Raw genomic sequence first — 25,335 nt, forward strand, 5'->3', positions numbered from 1 at the left:
CAAATTACTCAAGAAAGAGCCCAATGGTCACACTATGTTAAAAGAAATGACAGCGAGTGCCTGTGACTGGCGCACGTAGTCTCGCTCTTCTCCCTACTGCTGCAAAAAAGGCACCACAGCACAGCAAGTGTTTATTGCAACATTTCAGCAATTTAGTTTCTTACTTGTTTCCAACTGAAAAGTTCTGTTATCCAAATCCATCATTTGTTTAAATCCCTCGACCCTTGCTCTCTTTACGTGAAACATGCAAGCATCAATAAATTGGTTATAACAAACTCTGTACACAGTAACACATGACACCAAAATGCATGCAGAAAGATGTGAAAAAGACACTCAAAACGGGCGATTGTTTACTGGTTGCTCAGGAGGGAAAGGGGAAGTCAGATATGTGGAGGACTTGATTTAGTTGTGGAAAAATGATGGATATAGGAGCAAGCATTGGGTGAGTATTGTGTGTGCCAAACAGTTGCTGCTCGATTACAATATTTTTATCCTGCTCATTTAGAACAGTTTAAACACTAAAAAAATAACTGCACAAAAGTCTGTACGAATGAAAAAAATAAATATATAAACCAAGGCCGATTGCTCAGTTTCCGTTTTTTCAGCAGCATACTAATACCTACTATACAAAACTAGTAATGATAACGAGATTACTTGATCATAATATTAATCGTTATAATAAGAATAAGGACATCAAGAAAATGGAGGATAAAAGAGTGAAAGCAGTGTGCATATTATGTGTGACAAACAGATGCTAGATTACAATATTATTTTTCAGCCTGTTTGGAACAGTGTACACACTAAATAAATTACAAGTAACACCAGTTTGTTCTAATGAAATCTTTTTATAAAGCCTTTATTCCAGCATAGCAAAGATTAAAAACAGCTGAAATTGCTTTAGCCGACATTCTGCCATTGCATGAGGCTTGGTGCTCACAAAATCAGTAGGCTATTAAACAAACACTCAAACAGGCAACAGAAGCAAAAGGTCTAATTTCTGTAGATATATACAGTCCTTGTACCAATCTACATTATAGAATAATAGTAAAGACATCAAAACTATGAAATAAATTAATGTAGTAACCAAAATAAGTGTTAAACAAATCAAAATATATTTTATATTTGAGATTATTCAAAAATAACCAGCCTTTGCCTTGACAGTTTTGCACACTATTGGTATTCTCTCAACCAGCATCACCTGGAATGCTTTTCCAACAGTCTTGAAGGATTCCCCACATAAGCTGAGCACTTGTTGGCTGCTTTTCCTTCACTCCGCTGTCCAATCATTCCAAACCATCTCAATTTGGTTGAGGTCGGGGGATTGTGGAGGCCTGGTCATCTGATGCAGCACTCCATCACTCTTCTTCTTGGTCAAATAGCCCGGAGGTGTGTTGGTCATTGTCCTATTGAAAAAATGTATATTGTCCCACTAAGCACAAACCAGATGGGATGGCATATATCCGCAGAATGCTGTGGTAGCCATGCGGGTTAAGTGTACCATTAATTCTAAATAAATCACAGTGTCACCAGCATAGCACCCCCACACCCACTCCTCCATGCTTCACGGTGGGAACCACACATGCAGAGATCCGTTCACCTACGCTGCGTCTCCCAAAGACACGGCGGTTAAAGCCAAAAATCAAATGTCCATTGCTCACGTTTCTTGGCCCAAGCAAGTATCTTCTTATTGATGTCCTTTAGTAGTGGCTTCTTTGCAGCAATTCGACCATGAAGGCCTGATTCACGCAGGATCCTCTGAACAGTTGATGTTGAGATGTATCTGTTACTTGAACTCTGTAAAGCATTTAACTGGGCTGCCATTTCTGAGGTGCAGTTAATTGCTTATTTCTAAGGCTGGTAACTAATGAACTTATCCTCTGCAGCAGAGGTAACTCTGGGTCGTCCTTACCTGTGGCGGTCCTCATCAGAGCCAGTTTAATCACATCACTTGATGGTTTTTGCGATGGCAGTTGAAGAAACTTTCCAAGTTATTGAAATGTTCCATATTGAATAACCTTCATGTCTTAAAGTAACTGACTGTCATTTCTCTTTGCTTATTTGAGTTGTTCTTGTCATAACATGGACTATCTTCTGTATACCACAACTGATTGACTCAAACGTATTAAGGAAAGAAATTTCACAAGTTAACTTTTAACAAGGCACACCTGTTAATTGAAATGCATTCCAGGAAATTACCTCATGAAGCTGGTTGAGAGAATGCCAAGAGTGTGCAAAGCTGTCATCAAGGCAAAGGCTGGGTGTTTACTCGTCTCTGCTGCCTCTGCCGCATTTTTCTCAATCCCAATACGCTGGTTAACTTTGCGCTTAAGCACATAGCAACATAGGGAAAGGCGCAATTCTACGGCGCACTGAAGTTTGTTTCAGAACCTCGGACAGTGACCATATCAAACGCAGAAGAAAGCGCATTTGTTATAAAATAATATTAGATTTATTAGTGTTGCACCATATACAATTTCAGTATCACGTCTTTGAATGACAGACTGTGCCATCCCTGTGGCCTCCGCAAGGGATTAATCCACTGAGACAGGCTCGAATCAGACAGGTGTCTTGTGCACCATGAAAGATTAAAAAAAATAAACGAGACTGCTTGACTAAAGAAATCTCAGTCGATCAACAGCCTATCAACCAGTCAACTAAATAGGGTCAGCCGTAGAGTAGATGGGTGAGATTTTGTATATATTAAATCCATTTTGAATTCAGGGTATAACAAAATGTGAAATAAGTGAAGGGGTATGAATACTTTATGAAGGCATCGTAGTCCACACACACCCACAACTAAACAACGCCACTCATGTTACAGATAAACAACTAGTTGTGGTGCCACAGGGACAAATGAATTATGATAGTGTAGTTTTGTGAAGATCGACTATAGTCAGTTACATACACTCAATCTTCTCTTTCCCTTGTTTTCCTCACCCTTTCTCTCTTTTATATATCTATCTTCATTGTGTCTTGTCCTAAACTGCATTATCCATTGCTCTCTAACACTCTAGACTCCCTCTCTCACCTCCCTTCTCCACTTCACTCTACCTCTCCCCCATCCGTTCCCCTTCCCCTCCTGTCAGTGTATAATTAGTCTGGTCAGTAAATTAGCGGCTGGCTGACGGGCCCTCCTGCGGTGCCAGGGGCAGGTTCACAGACTTGAGACCTCTGGGTAACAGAATGACTTCCACAGGCGTCAAGCTGGGTTTTACAGGTCATCACTGAACGGGAGGTCAGAGTTCAAACTGTCACACAAGATGATACAGATACACCCAGGGAAAGACTTGAGATGTTCAGACTGTGATAAAGGTATATGTCCTAAACAGACGGGTAGAATGTGGTAAGGTAGAGATGGAGGAGGTGGCAGGGGAAGGAGAGAGAAGACGTGGCAAAAATAAGGAAAGACAATAGATGCAAAGGGAGGGAAGAAAGGAATGCAATGAGGAGAAAATGTATGGAAGGTAGGATAGGAAGTAACAGATGGATAAAGCCTACGCCCTAATTGATCAACGGCCAAGGCACTGGCAGTCAAAATATGCATGTCCCCTTAACACATTTCCTCACGCAAGACACCAAAAAGATATTTGCTCAGTGAAAGGGAATTCTGCACCTTCTACCCCAACACACACACAGCCCGCCCAGATCAGAGGAGGTATGTTAAGCCCTGTCAAAGAGCGGACACCCACACTCCTGTCAAAGAGCGGACACACACACAGACTTTCACACACTACATGAGTGACACACACCTGTCCTAGTGGATTCCTTGGCAGTGCGGTCATGTGTAATCTCAGGAGGGTACATCTGTTGTAAAACTAGGTCCGATTTAATACAACCACCTCACCTCAAATGTTATTTGTCACATGCTTCGTAAACAACAGGTTGTAGACGAACAGTGAAATGCTTACTTACGAGCCCTTCCCAACAACGCAGACAGACCCGCAGAAAAAGAAAAAATAGAAATAGAAAAGTAAAACACGTAATAATAAATACACAATGAATAAGGATAACTTGGCAATATACCAGTACCGAGTCGATGTGCAGGGGTTTGAGGTCATTGACGCAGAGATGTACATATAACTAGGAATAAAGTGGCTTAATAAACAGTATCAGCAGCGTATGTGATGAGTCAAAAAAGTTTGTACAAAAATAATCAATGCCAATAGTTAACCAAATAGCTACCCGGACCAACTATTTAGGAGTCTTATGGATTGGGGGGGGTAGAAGCTGTTCAGGGTCCTGTTGGTTCCAGACTTGGTGCACCGGTACTGCTTGCCGTGCGGCAGCAGAAAGAACCGTTTATGATTTGAGTGGCTGAAGTCTGGAAAACTTGTAGGCCCTTTCTCTGACACCGCCTAGTAGAGGTCCTGGACGGCAGGGAGCTCAGCCTCAGTGATGTAGTGGGCCGTGCTCACTACCATCAGTAGCGCCTTGTGGTCGGATGCCAAGCAATTGCCATACCATGCAGTGATGCAGCCAGTCAAGATGCTCTCAATGGTGCATATGTAGAACTTTGAGGAACCGTGGGCCCATGGCAAATATTGCGGGTTGTCGTGCCCTCTTCACAGCTGTGTTGTTGTGTGTGGAACATTATGTCTCTTTAGTGATGTGGACACCAAAGAACTTGAAGCTCTCGACCCGCTCCACTACAGCCCCTTCGATATGAATGGGGGTGTGCTCTGCCCTCCTTCTCCTGTATTCCGCAATCAGCTCCTCGTCTTGCTGACATTGAGGGAAGTTGTGGTACCGGCACATCAATGCCAGGTGTCTGATCCCCTCCCTATAGGCTTTCTCGTCATCATCATCATCAGTGAGCAGGCCTACCACCGCTGTGTCGTCAGCAATATGAACCTGTTTAAAGGTCTTACTCATATCGGCTACAGAGAATGAGATCACACAGCCGCCGGAACAAGTGGTGCTCCTCTGCGTGGTTCAGTGTTGCCTGCCTCGAAGCAAACAATGAAAGCATTTAAGCTCGTCTGGTAGGCTTACGTAACTGACCATCTTGCGGCTGGGTTTCAGTTTTCAAACTAACACTGAGTACAAGCCCCGACACATCTGACAAGCATCAGAGACTGCGTAGTAGGATTTGATCTTAGTCCTGTATTGAAGCTAGAGGTCGACCGATTATGATTTTTCAACGCCGATACCGACTATTGGAGGACCCCAAAAAAGCAGATACCGATTAAATCGGACGATTTTTATTTATTTGTAATAATGACAATTACAACAATACTGAATGAACACTTATTTTGACTTAATATAATACATCAATAAAAATCTATTTAGCCTCACATAAATAATGAAACATGTTCAATTTTGTTTAAATAATGCAAAAACAAAGTCTTGACGAAGTAAAAGTGCAATATGTGACATGTAAAAAAAGCTAACGTTTGAGTTCCTTGCTCAGAACATGAGAACATATGAAAGTTGGTGGTTCCTTTTAACATGAGACTTCAATATTCCAAGGTAAGAGGTTTTTAGGTTGTAGTTAATATAGTATTTATGGGACTATTTCTCTATACCATATGTATTCCATATACCTTTGACTATTGGATGTTCTTATAGGCATTTTAGTATTGCCAGTATTGCTTCCGTCCCTCTCCTCGCCCCTACCTGGGCTCAAACCAGGAACACATCGACAACAGCCCCACTCGAAGCAGCGTTACCCATCACTAAACAAAAGCCGCGGTCCTTGCAGAGCAAGGGGAATAACTACTCCAGGTCTCAGAGCGAATGACGTTTGAAACGCTATTAGCACGCACCCCACTAACTAGCTAGCCATCCTTTCCTGTGGCGGTCCTCATGAGAGCCAGTTTCATCATAGCGCTTGATGGTTTTTGCGACTGCACTCCAAACTTTTAAAGTTCTTGAAATGTTCTGTATTGACTAACCTTCATGTCTTAAAGTAATGATGGAGTGTCCTTTCTCTTTGCTTATTTGAGCTGTTCTTGCCATAATATGGACAAATAGGGCCATCTTCTGTATTTACCCTTCCCTTGTCACGACACAACTGATTGGCTCACTTTTTTGGTTACTTCATGACTCCATGTGTAATTTCATAGTTTTAATGTCTTAACTATTATTTTACAATGTAGAAAATAGTAAAAATAAAGAAAAATCATCCTTGAATGAGTAGGCATTCTAAAACTTTTGATCGGTAGTGTAGGTAAAACGGATTTCAGTTTTCCTCCATTAAAGTCCCTCGCCACTAGGAGTGACGCTTCTGGATGAGCATTTATTTGTTTGCTTACGGTCTTATACAGCTCGTTAAGTGCGATCTTAGTGCCAGCATCGGTTTGTCGTGGTAAATAGACAGATGCAAAATAATCGTGGTAAATAGTATGGTCTACAGCTTGAGGTAATCTAACACAGAAGAGCAGAACCTCGAGTCTTAATATTAGAGATCGCGCACCAGCGGTTTTTAACAAAGCGACAAACATCCCCCCCGTGAGTTTACCCAACAATGTTATTATTTTCTCTACACACACAGCTCAATAGTATTACATATACTGTCGTCATACAACAATGATCCCAATTATTACCTACAACATTAACTTTACATTACAATCAGATACTATGAGCTTAAAACTCTACGAAGAAAAATATGATTTACCTTTTAACAAAGCGACAAACATCCCCCCCCGTGAGTTTACCCAACAATGTTATTATTTTCTCTACACACACAGCTCAATAGTATTACATATACTGTCGTCATACAACAATGATCCCAATTATTACCTACAACATTAACTTTACATTACAATCAGATACTATGAGCTTAAAGCTCTACGAAGAAAAATATGATTTACCTAACTCTGTTAGACAGTCATTACCATTTTCATAAATTACACATACAAATTCCTCCCACCTGTTGTTATACAGTAATAACCATGGAAATATTTATGTTATGAAAAGCCCTATAGAAGTTTAGTACTTTATTTTCAGTCTGGACAACGAGATAAGTAGATACACTCACACCCATTGAAATATACACTACATGTCCAAAAGTGTGTAAACACCTTCTTGTCGACCATCTTACTCCAAAATCATGGGCCTTAATTTGGAGTTGGTCCCGCCTTTGCTGTTATAACAGCCTCCATTGTTCTGGGAAGGTTTTCCACTATATTTTGGAACATATCATGGAAACCAAGGCCTCAGCCCAAACCATGAAATACAGGCCCAGATCATTATTCCTCCTCCACCAAACTTTACAGTTTGAAATATGCATTGGGACAGGCAGCGTTCTCCTGGCATCCGCCAAACACCGATTTGTCTATTGGACTACCAGATCGTCAAGTGTGATTCATCACTCCAGAGAACACGTTTCTACTGTTCCAGAGTCCAATGGCGGCGAGCTTTAAACCACTCCAGCCAATGCTTGGCATTGCGCATGATCATCTTAGGCTTGTGTGGGACTGCTCAGCCATGGAAACCCATTTCATGAAGTTCCCGACAAACAGTTACTGTGCCGATGTTGCTTCCAGAGGCAATTTGGAACTCGTTAGTGAGTGGGGACAGACGGTTTTTATGCTCTATGCTTCAGCACTCGGTAGTCCCATTTTGTGAGCTTGTGTGACCTATCACTTTGCGGCTGAGCCGTTATTTCCACATCACAATAAAAGCACTTACAGTTGACTGAGGCAGCATTAGCAGGGCAGAAATTTGACTGACTTGTTGGAAAGGTGGCATCCTATGACGGTGCCAGTTTGAAAGTCACTGAGCTCCTCAATATGGGCCATTCTACTGCCAATGTTTCTCTATGGAGATTGCATGGCTGTGTGCTGGATTTTACATAACTGTCAGAAACAGGTGTGGCTGAAATAGCCAAAACCACTAATTTGAAGGGGTGCTTTAAGATATATAGAATATTTACTGTATTTGTTTTGCTCAGAAAACAGAAAACATACTTTTTGCCATAGTATACCTCTCCCAAAGTGACTATTTTTTAAGCCCAGGCATATTACCAGCCAATCACACTATTTAGGAAGATTGGGGATTGTGCAAAAATATGGACTATAACACACATCCTGAGGGAGAGAGATGGGTTCAACTAGTGTATGGTGTACTAAGATACACATGTCCATTATTTATTCTTGGAAGTGGCTTCATTGATTGTAACAAATGTGAGTACAGGGAAAAAGGGGATACCTATGAGCACAGGGAATAGTATTTACACAGATCTTATCACACACACAGGATTAATCCTGCCCACCCTCCCCTGGTACCCATAACGACTAGGGATGTGACAATTACATAACAAATCGTAATGTTTAAAACAGCCATTTATCGGTTTTCCATTAATACATATATATTTTAAAATCCATGCAAATTCATAATGCTGCTGCCAGCAATGGTTTGCGTATCGCGATGCATCCCTTCCAGATGGTTAAGCATTGCACCTGTACTGCCATTTCTGTTAGGCCAACCGATTATGATTTTTCAAAGCCGATACCGATGATTGGAGGAAGAAAATAAGCCGATACCGATTAAATCGGATGATTTTTATTTATTTGTAATAAATGACAATTCCAACAATGCTGAATGAACAATGAACACTTATTTTAACTTAATATAATACATAAATATAATACATAAATAAAATCAATTTAGTCTCAAATAAATAATGAAACATGTTCAATTTGGTTTAAATAATGCAAAAACAGTGTTGGAAAAGAAAGTAAAAGTGCAATATGTGCCATGTGGGAAAGAAAGTAAAAGTGCAATATATGCCATGTAAAAAAGTTAACGGTTAAGTTCCTTCCTCAGAACATATGAAAGTTGGTAGTTCCTTTTAAGTTTTCAATATTCCCAGTTAAGAAATTTTAGGTTGTAGTTATTATAGAACTATTTATCTCTATACCATTTGTATTTCACATACCTTTAACTACTGGATGTTCTTAAAGGCACTTCAGTATTGCCAGATTAATCTCGGGAATTGATAGGCTTGAAGTCATAAACAGCGTTGTGCATCCCAGCATTGCTAAGAGCTGCTGTTTGAATAAATGCTTTACGAGCCTGCTGCTGCCTTCCACCGCTCAATCAGGCTGCTCTATTAAATCACATACTCAATTATAATGTAATAAACACACAGAAACACGAGCCTTTGGTCATTAATATGGCCAAATCAAGAAACTCTTATTTCGAAAACTAAACGTTTAATCTTTCAGTGAAATTCAGAACCTTTCCGTATTTAATCGACCAGGTGGCAAACCCAAGACTAAATTGTTATTTTTATTTCACCTTTATTTATCCAGGTAAGCTAGTTGAGAACAAGTTCTCATTTAGAACTGCGACCTGGCCAAGATAAAGTAAAGCAGTGCGACACACACAACAACAGAGTTACACATGGAATAAACAAGCGTACAGTCAATAACACAATAGAAAAAAGAAAGTCAATATACATTGTGTGCAAATGGCATGAGGTGGTAAGACAATAAATAGGCCATAATAGCAAAGTAATTACAATATAGCAAATTAACACTGGAGTGATAGATGTGCAGATGATGATGTGCAAGTAGAAATACTGTGCAAAAGAGCAGAAAAGTAAATAAAAACAATATGGGGATGAGGTAGGTAGATTGGATGGGCTATTTACAGATGGCTATGTACAGCTGCAGCGATTGGTTAGCTGCTTAGAAAGCTGATGCTTGAAGTTAGTGAGGGAGATATAAGTCTTCAGCTTCAGCGATTTTTGCAATTCGTTCCAGTCATTGGCAGCAGAGAACTGGAAGGAAAGGCAGCCAAAGGAGATGTTGGCTTTGGGGATGGCCAGTGAGATATACCTGCTGGAGCGCGTGCTACGGGTGGGTGTTATCGTAACCAGTGAGCTGAAATAAGGCGGAGCTTTACCTATCATAGACATAGATGACCTGGAGCCAGTGGGTCTGGCGACGAATAGGTAGCGAGAACCAGCCGACTAGAGCATACAGGTCGCAGTGGTGGGTGGTATATGGGGCTTTGGTGACAAAACGGATGGCACTGTGATAGACTGCATCCAGTTTGCTGAGTAGAGTATTGGAGGCTATTTTGTAAATGACACCGAAGAAGTCGAGGATTGGTAGGATAGTCAGTTTTATGAGGGTATGTTTGGCGGAGTGAGAAAAGGAGGCTTTGTTGCGAAATAGGAACTATTTGGGCATAGACCTGAAAAGTATGACAGAACTTTGCAGGCTAACTCCTCCCCCTTTGGCAGTTCTATCTTGACGGAAGATGTTGTAGTTGGGGATGAAAATTTCAGAATTTTTGGTGGCCATCCTAAGCAAGGACATCAGAGTTGGCGGAGTGTGCTAAAGCAGTGAGTAAAACAAACGTAGGGAGGAGGCTTCTGATGTTAACATGCATGAAACAAAGGATTTTTTGGTTACGGAAGTCAACAAATGAGAGTGCCTGGGGACACGCAGGGCCTGGGTTTACCTCCAAATCACCTGAGGAACAGAGAAGGAGTAGGATGAGGGTATGGCTAAGGGCTATCAAAGCTGGTCATCTAGTGCGTTGTTACATTGCATAACCTTCAATGTTACCTCATCCTTGTGTAAAATTCGGACAAATTAATGACGGTCTTTGTTAGGAATAAACGGCCTTTCAACAGTTCGCAACAGGCCAGGCGGCCCAAACTGACTCTGCTTTTGCACTGAACGCAACAGAAGTGACACAATTTTCCCTAGTTAATATTGCCTGCTAACATTAATTTATTTTAACTACATATGCAGGTTTAATACTTGTGTATTGATTTTAAGAAAGGCATTGATGTTTATGGTTAGGTACATTATTGCAACGATTGTGCTTTTTTCGTGAATGCGCTTTTGTTAAATCATCAAGTTGAAGTAGGCTGTGATTCGATGATAAATGAACAGGCACCGGATTGCTTATATGCAACGCAGAACAAGCTAGTTAACCTAGCTAGATGAAGTAAGCTCTAACATCTAATTAGGTTCACCTGGAAACACTGACCAACACTTTTTTTCCTACCCTGTCAATTCCCCCCTGGTTTATCCATTCGTTGTCATGTCAAAGAATATATTCAAGGTGCTGGCCACTATATTGCAACTACAGATTTAGAATAATCATTATATTTCCATGATTCCAACAGTTCAATTAACTAGGCCTATATTTTGTTGCACATATACTGCGTGGCAGTGTGGAAATGATAATACAGTAAGCGTGCAGTAAATTTAGAAATGGATCAAAATGCTGAAAATAATTTTTGTTTGGAATAGGATTAAACAGTATGAACGGAGAATGCCCCATTGAAATCACTTATTTGTGTTGCCACCCGTGTGTCATTAACTACTCAAAGCATATTTTAACTTTTATTTAAAAACATAAAATACCATCAACTACCGCCATACCATCAAAAAGTGATTCGATTTGTCTATAGCACCGAGCCATAGATCTATCCTGTTTGATTAGCCATCAGTCTGACAAACATACACGGAGTGTACAAAACATTAAGGGCACCTTCCTAATATTGAATTTCGCACCCACCCCTTTGCCCTCAGAACAGCCTCAATTCGTCAGGACATGGACTCAAAAAGATGTCGAAAGCATTCCACAGGGATGCTGGCCCATGCTTTCCACAGTTGTGTCAAGATGGCTGGATGTCCTTTGGATGGTGGACCATTCTTGATACACATAGGAAATTGTTGAGTCTGAAAAACCCAGCAGCGTTGCAGTTCTGGAACAACTGGTGTGGCTGGCACCTACTACCATACCACATTCAAAGGCAATATTGTCTTGCCCATTCAGCCTCTGAATGGCACACAAACAATCTAGTTAGGTCTCAATAGTCTCAAGGCATAAACATCCTCCCCATAATCTACACTGATTGAAGTGGATTTAACAAGTGACATCAATAAGGGATCATAGACTGACCAGGTGAAAGCTATGTCATGGAAAGTGCAGGTGTTCTTAATCTTTTGTACACTGTGTATATGTACACAAACGAACAAAAACAATCTAGCAACTAAGAGCTTTATTTTAAAAAATGGATTGATGACTGATTGAATACAAGTGCTATATAGCTTTATGATGATACTATATCTGTGTAATGTGATTTGATTGATTGATTGGTTGAAAGTGCTGTATAGCATCATGATTTAGTTTATTAGAATTCTCATTAAATGTTTCTCATGCAGCTGCTACTCTTCCTTGGGTACCACATGATTATACTGTGTGTGTGTGTGTGTGTGTGTGTGTGTGTGTGTGTGTGTGTGAAATGGGAGGCGTGTTGTAACTATGACAATTTATTATGGAAACCCCTGAGGTGATTGTTAGAATAGTATGTGTATGGTTGAGGAAAAGAAAGTGAGGGAGGGAGTGTGTGTGTCAGTGAAAAAGAGATTATTACCCTGACCACAATTTATGCTTGGGAGGTATTCCATATACACCGGGGTATTTGGAAATAGCCACAGGAGGGTTTTTCAATACCGTTGAAACATTTTCTTTGAAGTTATTCAAAACATTTGAATATTTGTATCTATATTTTAGGTAAATATCTGCAGTCAACTTGTGCAATGCGTTAGGACATGAAGCAGATCGCGTTCTTCATTTCACAGGTCACATTATTTTACATTATGAAGCTCAAGTAGTTCAACAGAACAGTTGAGCCAGTCAGGTGTTTGTTTGTAAACGCGGGAGCAGGCAAGTCCAGCTGTGTATCGACGGGGGTCGCGTTTTATATTGAAAGTCCGTTTTTTTTCCTTCAATCAAGTGTTCAGGGAGATGGAACTATAGTTTTCCTTCACAGGAAATACATTAGTGCAACACATTCGGCAGTAAATAGCTTCATTTTCATCAGATGACAGATGTCCAACACGACTTGGCGACAATGAAAAAGCCAAGTATCTTTTTCAAAAACTATGAATGGCCATCATATTTTAATGTTTAGGCCTATCATAGAAAGAATGTAGTCAGCTACATTTCCTAATGTTTTGCTTCAAGTTGCATTTTACAAGAGAAAATTAGGCTGTAGTGCCGTCTGCTGATAGAATGCCTGATGGTGATGATAGAATGCCATTTTCATCCGAGTTTAGAAGTGCAACTGAAGCACAAAATTATTCTGATGCCGAGCAGAAATTACAATACGAATTTTAGATGTGTTTACAAAACACAGCAAGATATTTCTTATGCGTTTTATGTTTTTCCCCTGCATGAAAAATGCAGAATTCTGTGTTAGCAAGTTAAACTTAGGGGTTGTGTTATCTAAGTAAGCGGCTGAATTGATAAGGTGACGGGGCATCATATTGTGTTAGCTTTCTGCTGTGTTTGAGAAATCAAAGCCCCTTGGATTAGTTATTTGTACAGCTGCTATTTTGATTTCCTTGCATTTTTTCTCCTCTCAGTTCTTCGGCCTGTCTGCTCCCCCCCCCTATTCTCCGAGCAAAGCAGGCAGGCCTGTTGCCCTAGCGACTTCAGGACTCCACACAGACACAGCTGTAGATAAGCAGCTAGAGAGCCAGTGCCGTTCTTTCTTCAGACAAGCATGCCTCAAAACTGTTCATTTGCACAATGTCTCTCGTTCACATCTGCTTGTAAACGTCGAAACTCACCAAAAATGACATTCGGTAGCTCCCATGTATAACTTTATGGGCAGGATTGCAGGTCTTTGCAATTTGTTTATTTTCGTTTAGCTCGTTAGCATATTTAATTAGCAGCCTACATGGAAATTTGCCATTACTTTTGCTTATTTTGTAAGCATTCTGGTACTAGACGCCCCAATGGGCTTTCTTGCGTTTTCTGGTGCCCCCTTGTGTACTAAGCCGGTAATACCGTAATTCCAGGGGTGAGAGGACAGTATGACGATATGAAAATATGGATATCGCCCAGCCCTACCACAATGGAATAATATTTGTTCCTCTGATCCCCTCTGTTACTGTTCCTCTAGTTCAGTGAAAGCAAGGTAAGTGATGTGGAGAGTCAGGGCTCAGCAGCAGGCAGGGAGGAAGAGTTAAGATGATGGGAGGGATAGAGATGTGGAGAGGAAAGGAAGAGGAACATTGAGAGGGAGTGCACATCAGAGGGGAGTCTATAGTTCCAAGCATGTGCAAAGCTGTCAAGGCAAAGGGTGGCTACTTTGAAGAATCTCAAACACAAAATATATTTTGATTTGTTTAACACTTTTTTTGGTTACTACATGATTCCATATGTGTTATTTAATAGTTTTGATGTCTTCACTATTATTCTACAATGTATAAAAAAGTTCAAATAAAGAAAACCCTCTGGATACACCTGCTCATTCAAACTTTTGACTGGTATTGTACGTTTTCACCTTTCCACAGAGGGGTCATATTAGTGTGTTGCCCAAACTGTTCGGACGCTACAGACAGAAGTTGGCAGATTGGCTGTGCCGAGGGTCATAGAGCAAAACAGATACCACAATCATGTTCTTGAGAGTCTCTTTCCATAGAGGGGTCATACTAGTTTGCAGGCCAAACCGTTCGGACGCTACAGATGATTGTACGAGAAGACTGATTTTCTGGATGTCTCATGGTCTGACAAACACCGCTCTCGCTCTGCCACTTTTCACCGCAGATGCGGAAGTGCAACATCGGCAGATGCGGTGCATTGAGTAGCATCCAACACGAAAAAACAGATGCATCTTGCTTAAACTGAGATTTTTATGGGGATTTTTTTAAATTTCTGCTGGGGAGCAGATATCGACTCTTGGGGGTTAAAGAGGTTGTGCTCTTTAAATTTAAGTCCACTTGTAATTGTCATTTATTCATTGTTTTTGAGCTGTGTCTGTTTGAAAATGTGTGAGAAATTGTACTTTATCTTGAAAATCCTCAGTAACCTACAGCAGCATTATAGAATTATATTGGGGTCTAAAGGGTTACGAAGGCGACACTCCATCTTAACTCCTCAAATTTGACTGGATTGGTTGAACACTGCAGAAGACAACCTCCAGTTTTTTTTCTTTCATTCTCACAAAGGATCTAGTGGAGGAACTAGGTTCAGCTGTTTATTTTATGCCTGGCTACATAAATTAATCTATCGGCAATCAAAGCTGTACCTCACAATGAAATGTTGTATCTGGCAATTTCTTGGCTTACAATGTCTCGCAACTTCAGTAAAGCAGGGCATTCAACATGCAACAGACTGAAAACTGAACACACACCCACGTTATTTGAGCGTGTGAATGCTAAGCATCACGTCTTGAGGAAACCTGGCACCATCCCTACGGTGTAGCGTGGTGGTGGCAGCATCATGCTGTGGGAATGTTTTTCAGCGGCAGGGACTGGGAGACTAGTCAGGATGGAGGAAAAGATGAACAGAATAAATTAGAGAGATCCTTGATGAAAACCTGCTCCAGAATCCTCAGGCTGGGGTGAAGGTTCACCTTCCAACAGGACAACGACCCTAAGCACACAGCCAAGAAAAAGCAGAAGTAGCTTCGAGACAAGTCTCTGAATGTCCATGAGTGGCCCAGCCAGAGCCCGGACCTGAACCCAATCAAACATCTCTGGAGAGACCTGAAAATATCTGTGCAGCGACTCTCCTCATCCAACCTGACAGAGCTTGAGAGGATCTGCAGAGAATAATGGGAGAAACTCCAAATACAGGTGTGCCAAGCTTGTAGCATCATCAACATGCACTGTCAACTGTGCGATTTTATATAGACAAATGTGTGCCTTTCCAAATCATGTCCAATCAATTGAATTTACCACAGGTGAACTCCAATCTAGTTGTAATAACATCTTATTACAATAACATCTTATTATATACATTTGAAAAAGTTTCTTAAAAACCTGTTTTCGATTAGTCATGATGGGGTATTGTGTTTTGATTCCTGAGAAGGAAAAAAATCAAATCAGTTTTAGAATAAGGCTGCAAAGTAACTAAATGTCGTAAAAGTCAAGGGGTCTGAATACTTTCCGAAGGTACTGTACCATTTTTTACATCTAAGTCTCTACCTTCATCAAATGTAAAAAAAAAAAAAAAATTCAAATTTTGCTACATAAGACTGAATCGAGCGGGTCGGTCACATATGAATACACCCCCAGGCGAGCCAGAGCGAGGGGTCAGGCAAAACAAAACATGGTGCGCACCTGTCTCAGTCATCTGAATCTCTCAATGTCTTGACTCGCAAATTCACAAAAGTAGCCTAAAGTTCACATTTTTCTCAGGTTTTATTTAAAATTGCACAACTTCACCCAGGCCTTTATAGCCCATCATCTAGTTGGGCTATAATGTGGAAAATAATGTTTTGTGATAACTGAACTGTGATTTTAAAAAAATAACAACAGTCCCCTAGCCTTAGCGCCATGCCTCTTCTTTCATTCTACCCCCTTAGCCCTCACCTACGAACCTGGCCATTCCTTCCATGCTGACTTCCCTAATGTAAGTTACAGGCGTCTGTCAGTTTTTAAACACAGTCAGAGACTCAATTACAACAAAGTGTTTTAGGTGTCCTCCGCAGTCCTGAAATATGGCCCTACCCTCACTATGCACACACACGGCAGGGTTTCCATCAGGAAAATGCAGCACCCGGACATTTGACCAGCAGCATTTTAATTTAATGGACCAATATACATTGGGTGCATGATTGGGATGTCCACCCACGGTGCTCAGAATGACAGAAATCACCTTTATATTATGGTTCTTTGTCTTAACAGAACATGCACCTGCGTGCATCCTTCTTACCAAATTCCAAAGCACATCTTCAGAAGAAGCCAAGAAGACAAGTAACAAACAGAAAATCACTAGCCTATGTCAATCTAAAATCCCCCATAGTAGAACAATTTACGGTAAGTATACATGTTAAGCCAACTTGCATCTGTTATTTGTTCTGTTATTTAATGTTTCAACTAATTCATCTGGTTGTTATATTCATTATTTTATTTTATTATAAACCAATTCACATGTTTTATTATTAAGTTCTTGACAATGTGTAAGTTCCCACTCGTGGCCAGTCTCAAAGCTGCAAAAAAAAAAACGTTGGCTTTGAGGCTACCCTCAGATAAACACTTAAAATAGATTTTTTTAGTAGGCTTTCAGATAAGTGATCATACTTTATCTACAATTGAGACTAATGTGCCGATATATGCATGATAGCCTATTTCATGAGCATTCATTCCCATTTCTTACCAATTGAATATATGGGTTTTTCATGCTAGCAGTTGTGCCTGCATGCGAACTACAAGGTAGACTTCAAGTATTCACAGCTTACATTTTTCAATGCATTTAGTCTTATTTTGCAGTTAAATTAACCTTGCATTGTTATACAGTGCATTCAGAAAAGGTTTACACCCCTTCCCTTCCTCATTTTGTTACATTCCAGCCTTATTCTAAAATGTATTCAATTTTTTTCTCTCATCAATATACACACAATACCCCATAATGACAAAGTGAAAACCAGTTTAGAAATGTTCGCAAATGTATTAAAAATTAAAAACAGAAATACCTTACTTAACTAAGAATTCAGACCAGAGATGTTTGAGGAGCAGGTGTCCACATTCTTTTGGTAATGTAGTGTAGATTCCATTTTTGTAAATTTGACATTCATCTCAGGTGGGTTTAAAGGGTACAGTAGCCCAAAAAGCACTCCCTCTATACATAATGTAAATGACAATGAAGCATTATTGTTCAATATGCTCAATACTAACTTAGCACAATATTGTAGTTTATAAAGTATATTTATACCCCAAACCATTGGTTTCCAATATGTTATGAGTAGACTTTGCTATTCTGTCTTTCTCACCATAAATCACTTTTGTTCCAATTAAGGCCAGTATGATCCTATTACGCCTGGTTGGCATTGAAACACATGTGGATAGGTGACTTGATATGCCTAATAATCAATGAACATGAGCAAAAATATATATACATTTCTTCAGATTTAAACTGATTAAAAACACACAAAAACGAGTCATGCATATTGTGGATCTAGCTATGGTGCCTTTACCAAGATTAAAATCAATTATAAACATTTGTACCCTCTCAAAGACGTTTGGAGTGAACAAGTAGTCGTTGACGCAGAGAGAGAATAATTAGATCAGGGTTGAGGGATATCAGGGACAGAAGACCTACAAAGTGGTGGACAAAAATGCAAACAAATGGAGGGACAAGAAGACGACTATTGGGCGACCACTCATGCACTTTTTGGGTGGGGGATTGTTGTCTTTCATTCATCCATTCTGATTCTGTTTTTTGGTCCACCACCGGTATCTTTTTAATACATAGAGATTTAAAACTGTCTTCAGATAGGCTTTAGGGAGACAAGTAGATTAACAAGAATAGCAGTACAGCAAATGTAATTTCAGATAATTAACTGAAAGTTGTGTGTGTGTGTTACGGTCATCTTTACATTGCTTCTTATCCAGAGGAACAGTGTGGGTGCAGGGTTGAGTTTTAACTAGGGATGCAGGATATATCGGTGAACATATCGGAATAGGCCGATATTAGCTAAAAATGCCAAAGTTGGTATTGGCCCCATTTCTAGTTTAACGCCGATGTGATAAACCGATGTCAAAGCTGACGTGCATACCAATATAACATAGGTGAATTACGTAATGACACCACATAAAATTTTGCGCTACACGTGCAACATAGCATCCCCATCCTAGCCCACAATGTCTGCTGTGTGGGTATTGGCGGGAACTGGATATTGTCGGGAACTGGAACACGCAGTCGTACACGTCGATGAGAATACAGACCATGGAAGAATTGGGACATTTTCAGCTTCCAGCGACATGGGGTCGTGCATTATCATGCAGAACCACGATGAATGGAATGACAATGGGTGTATCGGTGCATTTAAATTGCCATCGATAAAATGCAACTGTGTTCGTTGTCTGTAGCTTATGCTTAGCCATACCATACAGTCACCATGGGGTATTCTGTTTACAACGTTAACATCAACAAAACGCTCTCCCACACGGCCATACAAGTGGTCTGCCGTTGTGAGGCCGGTTGGACGTACTGCTAAATTCTCTAAAGCGACCTTGGGAGGCGGCTTATGGTAGAGAAATGAACATTAAATTATTAGGCAACAGCTCTGGAGGACATTCCTGCAGTCTGCATGCCAACTGCACACTCCCTCAAAACTTGAAATCTGTGGCATCGTGTTGTGACACAAAACTGCTCATTTTAGAGTGGCCTTTTATTGTCCCCAGTTCCTTGATATGCTACACCTGTCAGCAGGATGGATTATCTTGGCAAAGGAGAAATGCTCACTAACAGGGATGTAAATAAGATAAAGAAGCTTTTTGTGCATATATGATACATTTCTGGGATCTTTTATTTCAGCTCATGAAACATGGGACCAACACTTTGAACAAAAATATAAATGCAACGTGTAATGTAAAATGTTAAAGTTTCAAACAATTAAGTATATGTTTTCTAAATGCATACGGCCTCCAGCTCATTGCAAAGTGGTGTGTGACGCGCTGAAGCTTGCCGACCTTTGCCCATATGCACTTGAATGGCGAATGGGAAGAGCACTTCAATTAGCCTACCAGTTGAGAAATATAAAAAAATAGAATAACTTTTTAAATTGTGGCCATAAAACTGTAAAAACACAGGATTGCATTTAGAATTGTTAGGCAACGATTGGGCTTATAAAAGCACGTTTCACTCCAGCAGCAACGAATGAGCGGATGTTTGAGTAGTTGTAGCAGCAGCTCTTGTGCCGTCTGAACGATTTTCGCTCATATGCTCTGTATCTGCATGTATGTGATAAACATAACTAACAAAAAATATACACGTGTCAATTTAATTCTACGAAATTATTCAAATTTTCCTACAGACCGATAAGCATGATCGGGTCAAATGTAGGCTAAAAAGCATTATTTTGCAATGGGATTTTTTTCCATCTTCTCCCGGTAAATTGTCCAGCGCCAGTTTCATTTATCGGATTTTATTTTATTAAGTATTGGCCAGCTACTACCGGCTAACGGAAACCCTGACACACACGGGTCAGAGTTCAAACTAAGTAGCGTTCCACAACCATCAACAGCTCACACAACACCATGCGCCTGTTATCCCCTCACTACTACACCTTGTTACCCCTTTAACAATAAACCTATCCAAAATAACCATTGTGTCAAAGGTGATTAATGTAATGTAATGTAATGTAATAATGTGATTGTACATTACATCTGTGTATGCCCTCCTCTACCCCTGGCTCCCACACAAGGGAACCAAAAAAAACACATTGGGGACATCTGTGCCGGACCCTGAGCAGTGTAACCCTAAACCCTCCACTTAATGCTCCCCATCCCCTAATACCCCCACGTACCAGGGATGGTGGGACCGGGGCACAACAAATGTTTCCCTACAAAGGCCAGAGTTCAAACAGTAGAGTTGTCTCTCTGCCTCACAAACACACGCTTGTACACTTATGCGGGTGCAACTTGGCAGAAGGCTGGAGATAAAGGAGGGAGATTTCCCTTCCAACCTGGTAAATCAGACAAGAACATCCACAGCCAGGGGGCTGTCATCCCCTCCTAAGCCCAGGCATCTTAACCCCTCCCTGGACTGAGAACTCACTGTGGCCCCAGGCCTGACCTACTATTCCCAGAGGGGTCAGGCCCAGGATGCTACTTCCGGGTTGGAGCGAGCGGTCGCATCGGCACTTCGCTCCGCAGGTAGTATAACTTTTTCATTACATTTCATTATAGTACAACGGTTTGATTTGTCTAATCTTAGCAATTTCTTCTTAGCTAGCTACATAGCCGTCTTTGTATCAAAGATAATTGCATAATTATCGTATTTCGTCGTCCTAACGTAGTGTTCACTGCTATTTGCCCAGCAGCTAGCCAGCTAGCAATGTTAGCTAGCCAGCTCACATTTCATTATAGTACAACGGTTTGATTTGTCTAATCTTAGCAATTTCTTCTTAGCTAGCTACATAGCCGTCTTTGTATCAAAGATAATTGCATAATTATCGTATTTCGTCGTCCTAACGTAGTCTACACTGCTATTTGCCCAGCAGCTAGCCAGCTAGCAAACGCCCACCGATTAGCAGCACTGTAGTAACTATTACACTCAACTGAACGACTTGATTAGTTTAGTGTTAGCTAGCTACATAGCTGTCTTTGCTGTCTTCGTATCCAAGATAATTGTGTAGTTTAGAGTGTGTAGTCTTAGAGTGATTATCTTAATTTACAGAGGTTAGCTAGCCAGCTATTTGTCGTCCTATTTGTCGTCCTTAACGTAGGAGACTCTGCTAGCTAGCCAACAGCTAGCCAACGTCTAGCCAACGTCTAGCCAACGTCTAGCCAACGTCTACCGAATAGACTCAACAACCCGGTTGCATTCACAGGTAGTATCACATTTTCATTTCATTTCATTACAGTACAACGGTTTGATTTGTTTGATCGTAGCTAGCTACATAGCTAGCTACTTAGCCGTCTTTGTATCAAAGATAATTGTGTAGTCTAGAGCGATTTTCTAGGTTAGCTAGCCAGCTATTGTCGTTCTTTTAACGCAACGTAACGTAAACAACACTGCTAGCTAGCCAGCTAGCCCCCGAATAGCAGCACTGCAGAAACTATTACACTCAACGGAACGACTTGATTAGTGTAGTGTCAACAACGCAGCCACTGCCAGCTAGCCTACTTCAGCAGTACTGTATCATTTTAATCATTTTAGTCAATAAGATTCTTGCTACGTAAGCTTAACTTCCTGAACATTCGAGACGTGTAGTCCACTTGTCATTCCAATCTCCTTTGCATTAGCATAGCCTCTTCCGTAGCCTGTCAACTATGTGTCTGTCTATCCCTGTTCTCTCCTCTCTGCACAGACCATACAAACGCTCCACACCGCGCGGCCGCGGCCACGCTAATCTGGTGGTCCCAGCGCGCACGACCCACGTGGAGGTCCAGGTCTCCGGTAGCCTCTGGAACTGCCGATCTGCGGCCAACAAGGCAGAGTTCATCTCAGCCTATGCCTCCCTCCAGTCCCTCGACTTCTTGGCACTGACGGAAACATGGATCACCACAGACAACACTGCTACTCCTACTGCTCTCTCTTCGTCCGCCCACGTGTTCTCGCACACCCCGAGAGCTTCTGGTCAGCGGGGTGGTGGCACCGGGATCCTCATCTCTCCCAAGTGGTCATTCTCTCTTTCTCCCCTTACCCATCTGTCTATCGCCTCCTTTGAATTCCATGCTGTCACAGTTACCAGCCCTTTCAAGCTTAACATCCTTATCATTTATCGCCCTCCAGGTTCCCTCGGAGAGTTCATCAATGAGCTTGATGCCTTGATAAGCTCCTTTCCTGAGGACGGCTCACCTCTCACAGTGCTGGGCGACTTTAACCTCCCCACGTCTACCTTTGACTCATTCCTCTCTGCCTCCTTCTTTCCACTCCTCTCCTCTTTTGACCTCACCCTCTCACCTTCCCCCCCTACTCACAAGGCAGGCAATACGCTCGACCTCATCTTTACTAGATGCTGTTCTTCCACTAACCTCATTGCAACTCCCCTCAATGTCTCCGACCACTACCTTGTATCCTTTTCCCCCTCGCTCTCAACCAACACCTCCCACACTTCCCCTACTCGGATGGTATCGCGCCGTCCCAACCTTCGCTCTCTCTCCCCCGCTACTCTCTCCTCTTCCATCCTATCATCTCTTCCCTCTGCTCAAACCTTCTCCAACCTATCTCCTGATTCTGCCTCCTCAACCCTCCTCTCCTCCCTTTCTGCATCCTTTGACTCTCTATGTCCCCTTCCTCCAGGCCGGCTCGGTCCTCCCCTCCCGCCCCGTGGCTCGACGACTCATTGCGAGCTCACAGAACAGGGCTCCGGGCAGCCGAGCGGATATGGAGGAAAACTCGCCTCCCTGCGGACCTGGCATCCTTTCACTCCCTCCTCTCTACAATTTCCTCCTCTGTCTCTGCGGCTAAAGCCATTTTCTACCACTCTAAATTCCAAGCATCTGCCTCTAACCCTAGGAAGCTCTTTGCCACCTTCTCCTCCCTCCTGAATCCCCCCCCCTCCCTCTCTGCAGATGACTTCGTCAACCATTTTGAAAAGAAAGTCGACGACATCCGATCCTCGTTTGCTAAGTCAAACGACACCGCTGGTTCTGCTCACACTGCCCTACCCTGTGCTCTGACATCTTTCTCCCCTCTCTCTCCAGATGAAATCTCGCGTCTTGTGACGGCCGGCCGCCCAACAACCTGCCCGCCTGACCCTATCCCCTCCTCTCTTCTCCAGACCATTTCCGGAGACCTTCTCCCTTACCTCACCTCGCTCATCAACTCATCCCTGACCGCTGGCTACGTCCCTTCCGTCTTCAAGAGAGCGAGTGTTGCACCCCTTCTGAAAAAAATACACTCGATCCCTCCGATGTTAACAACTACAGACCAGTATCCCTTCTTTCTTTTCTCTCCAAATCTCTTGAACGTGCCGTCCTTGGCCAGCTCTCCCGCTATCTCTCTCTGAATGACCTTCTAGATCCAAATCAGTCAGGTTTCAAGACTAGTCATTCAACTGAAGACGGCTCTTCTCTGTATCACGGAGGCGCTCCGCACTGCTAAAGCTAACTCTCTCTCCTCTGCTCTCATCCTTCTAGACCTATCGGCTGCCTTCGATACTGTGAACCATCAGATCCTCCTCTCCACCCTCTCCGAGTTGGGCATCTCCGGCGCGGCCCACGCTTGGATTGCGTCCTACCTGACAGGTCGCTCCTACCAGGTGGCGTGGCGAGAATCTGTCTCCTCACCACGCGCTCTCACCACTGATGTCCCCCAGGGCTCTGTTCTAGGCCCTCTCCTATTCTCGCTATACACCAAGTCACTTGGCTCTGTCATAACCTCACATGGTCTCTCCTATCATTGCTATGCAGACGACACACAATTAATCTTCTCCTTTCCCCCTTCTGATGACCAGGTGGCGAATCGCATCTCTGCATGTCTGGCAGACATATCAGTGTGGATGACGGATCACCACCTCAAGCTGAACCTCGGCAAGACGGAGCTGCTCTTCCTCCCAGGGAAGGACTGCCCGTTCCATGATCTCGCCATCACGGTTGACAACTACATTGTGTCCTCCTCCCAGAGCGCTAAGAACCTTGGCGTGATCCTGGACAACACCCTGTCGTTCTCAACTAACATCAAGGCGGTGGCCCGTTCCTGTAGGTTCATGCTCTACAACATCCGCAGAGTACGACCCTGCCTCACACAGGAAGCGGCGCAGGTCCTAATCCAGGCACTTGTCATCTCCCGTCTGGATTACTGCAACTCGCTGTTGGCTGGGCTCCCTGCATGTCCCATTAAACCCCTACAACTCATCCAGAACGCCGCAGCCCGTCTGGTGTTCAACCTTCCCAAGTTCTCTCACGTCACCCCGCTCCTCCGCTCTCTCCACTGGCTTCCAGTTGAAGCTCGCATCCGCTACAAGACCATGGTGCTTGCCTACGGAGCTGTGAGGGGAACGGCACCTCAGTACCTCCAGGCTCTGATCAGGCCCTACACCCAAACAAGGGCACTGCGTTCATCCACCTCTGGCCTGCTCGCCTCCCTACCACTGAGGAAGTACAGTTCCCGCTCAGCCCAGTCAAAACTGTTCGCTGCTCTGGCCCCCCAATGGTGGAACAAACTCCCTCACGACGCCAGGACAGCGGAGTCAATCACCACCTTCCGGAGACACCTGAAACCCCACCTCTTTAAGGAATACCTAGGATAGGATAAGTAATCCTTCTCACCCCCCCCTTTAAGATTTAGATGCACTATTGTAAAGTGACTGTTCTACTGGATGTCATAAGGTGAATGCACCAATTTGTAAGTCGCTCTGGATAAGAGGGTCTGCTAAATAACTTAAATGTAAATGCCTGACCTACTATTCCCAGAGGGGTTTTGCCTCAGCTTAGACAAGAGTGAGAGAAAGAGGAGATCCCACACACAAACAAAGAGGGGACCACAAAGGGAGCCAAAAAGGCCTTTATAAGCAAAGCATTCTGGGTGAGTGGTGGTGTCGTGTAATGTTTATTTATAAACAGCCCTAAAATCAGATCATAAAAGGAAAGCATATTCAATTGATGATAGGTGTGTGTATATGGTGATACAGGACAGCTATGCGATTTTAGACAAGTACAAATACACTAGAAAACACACTACAAACATCCAGCTGCCCTTTTTGGCTCCAAATCACTAGAAACTAACTTGGAGCTATTTGGCTTTCACCTGTCAGAAGTTTAATCTGAGTCAAGGTCTTTCCTTTTCAAAGTGACTTCTTAGAACTGCTTATTTTAGGGTTTATACCGTTGAGTAGGGATTGAATTAACCATAGAATTAGAACTTCCTCTAATTTTATAGAAGGGGAGAATCCTGTGTACATCACTGATAACTTACTGAGTCGCAGTTCAGCTCTGAAGCAGAACTATACAGGAC

The 25,335-nt window shown here is 42.3% G+C and overlaps 1 protein-coding gene across 1 annotated transcript in view; it reads right to left on the reverse strand.

The window, feature by feature from the left end:
- The window catches only part of pola1 (polymerase (DNA directed), alpha 1), a 95,951-nt gene that overhangs the window by 45,579 nt on the left and 25,037 nt on the right, over positions 1-25,335 (reverse strand). The window lies entirely within an intron of this gene.

Source organism: Oncorhynchus gorbuscha, linkage group LG12 (genome assembly GCF_021184085.1).
Source record: "Oncorhynchus gorbuscha isolate QuinsamMale2020 ecotype Even-year linkage group LG12, OgorEven_v1.0, whole genome shotgun sequence".
In the NCBI taxonomy this organism is placed as follows: Eukaryota; Metazoa; Chordata; class Actinopteri; order Salmoniformes; family Salmonidae; genus Oncorhynchus; species Oncorhynchus gorbuscha.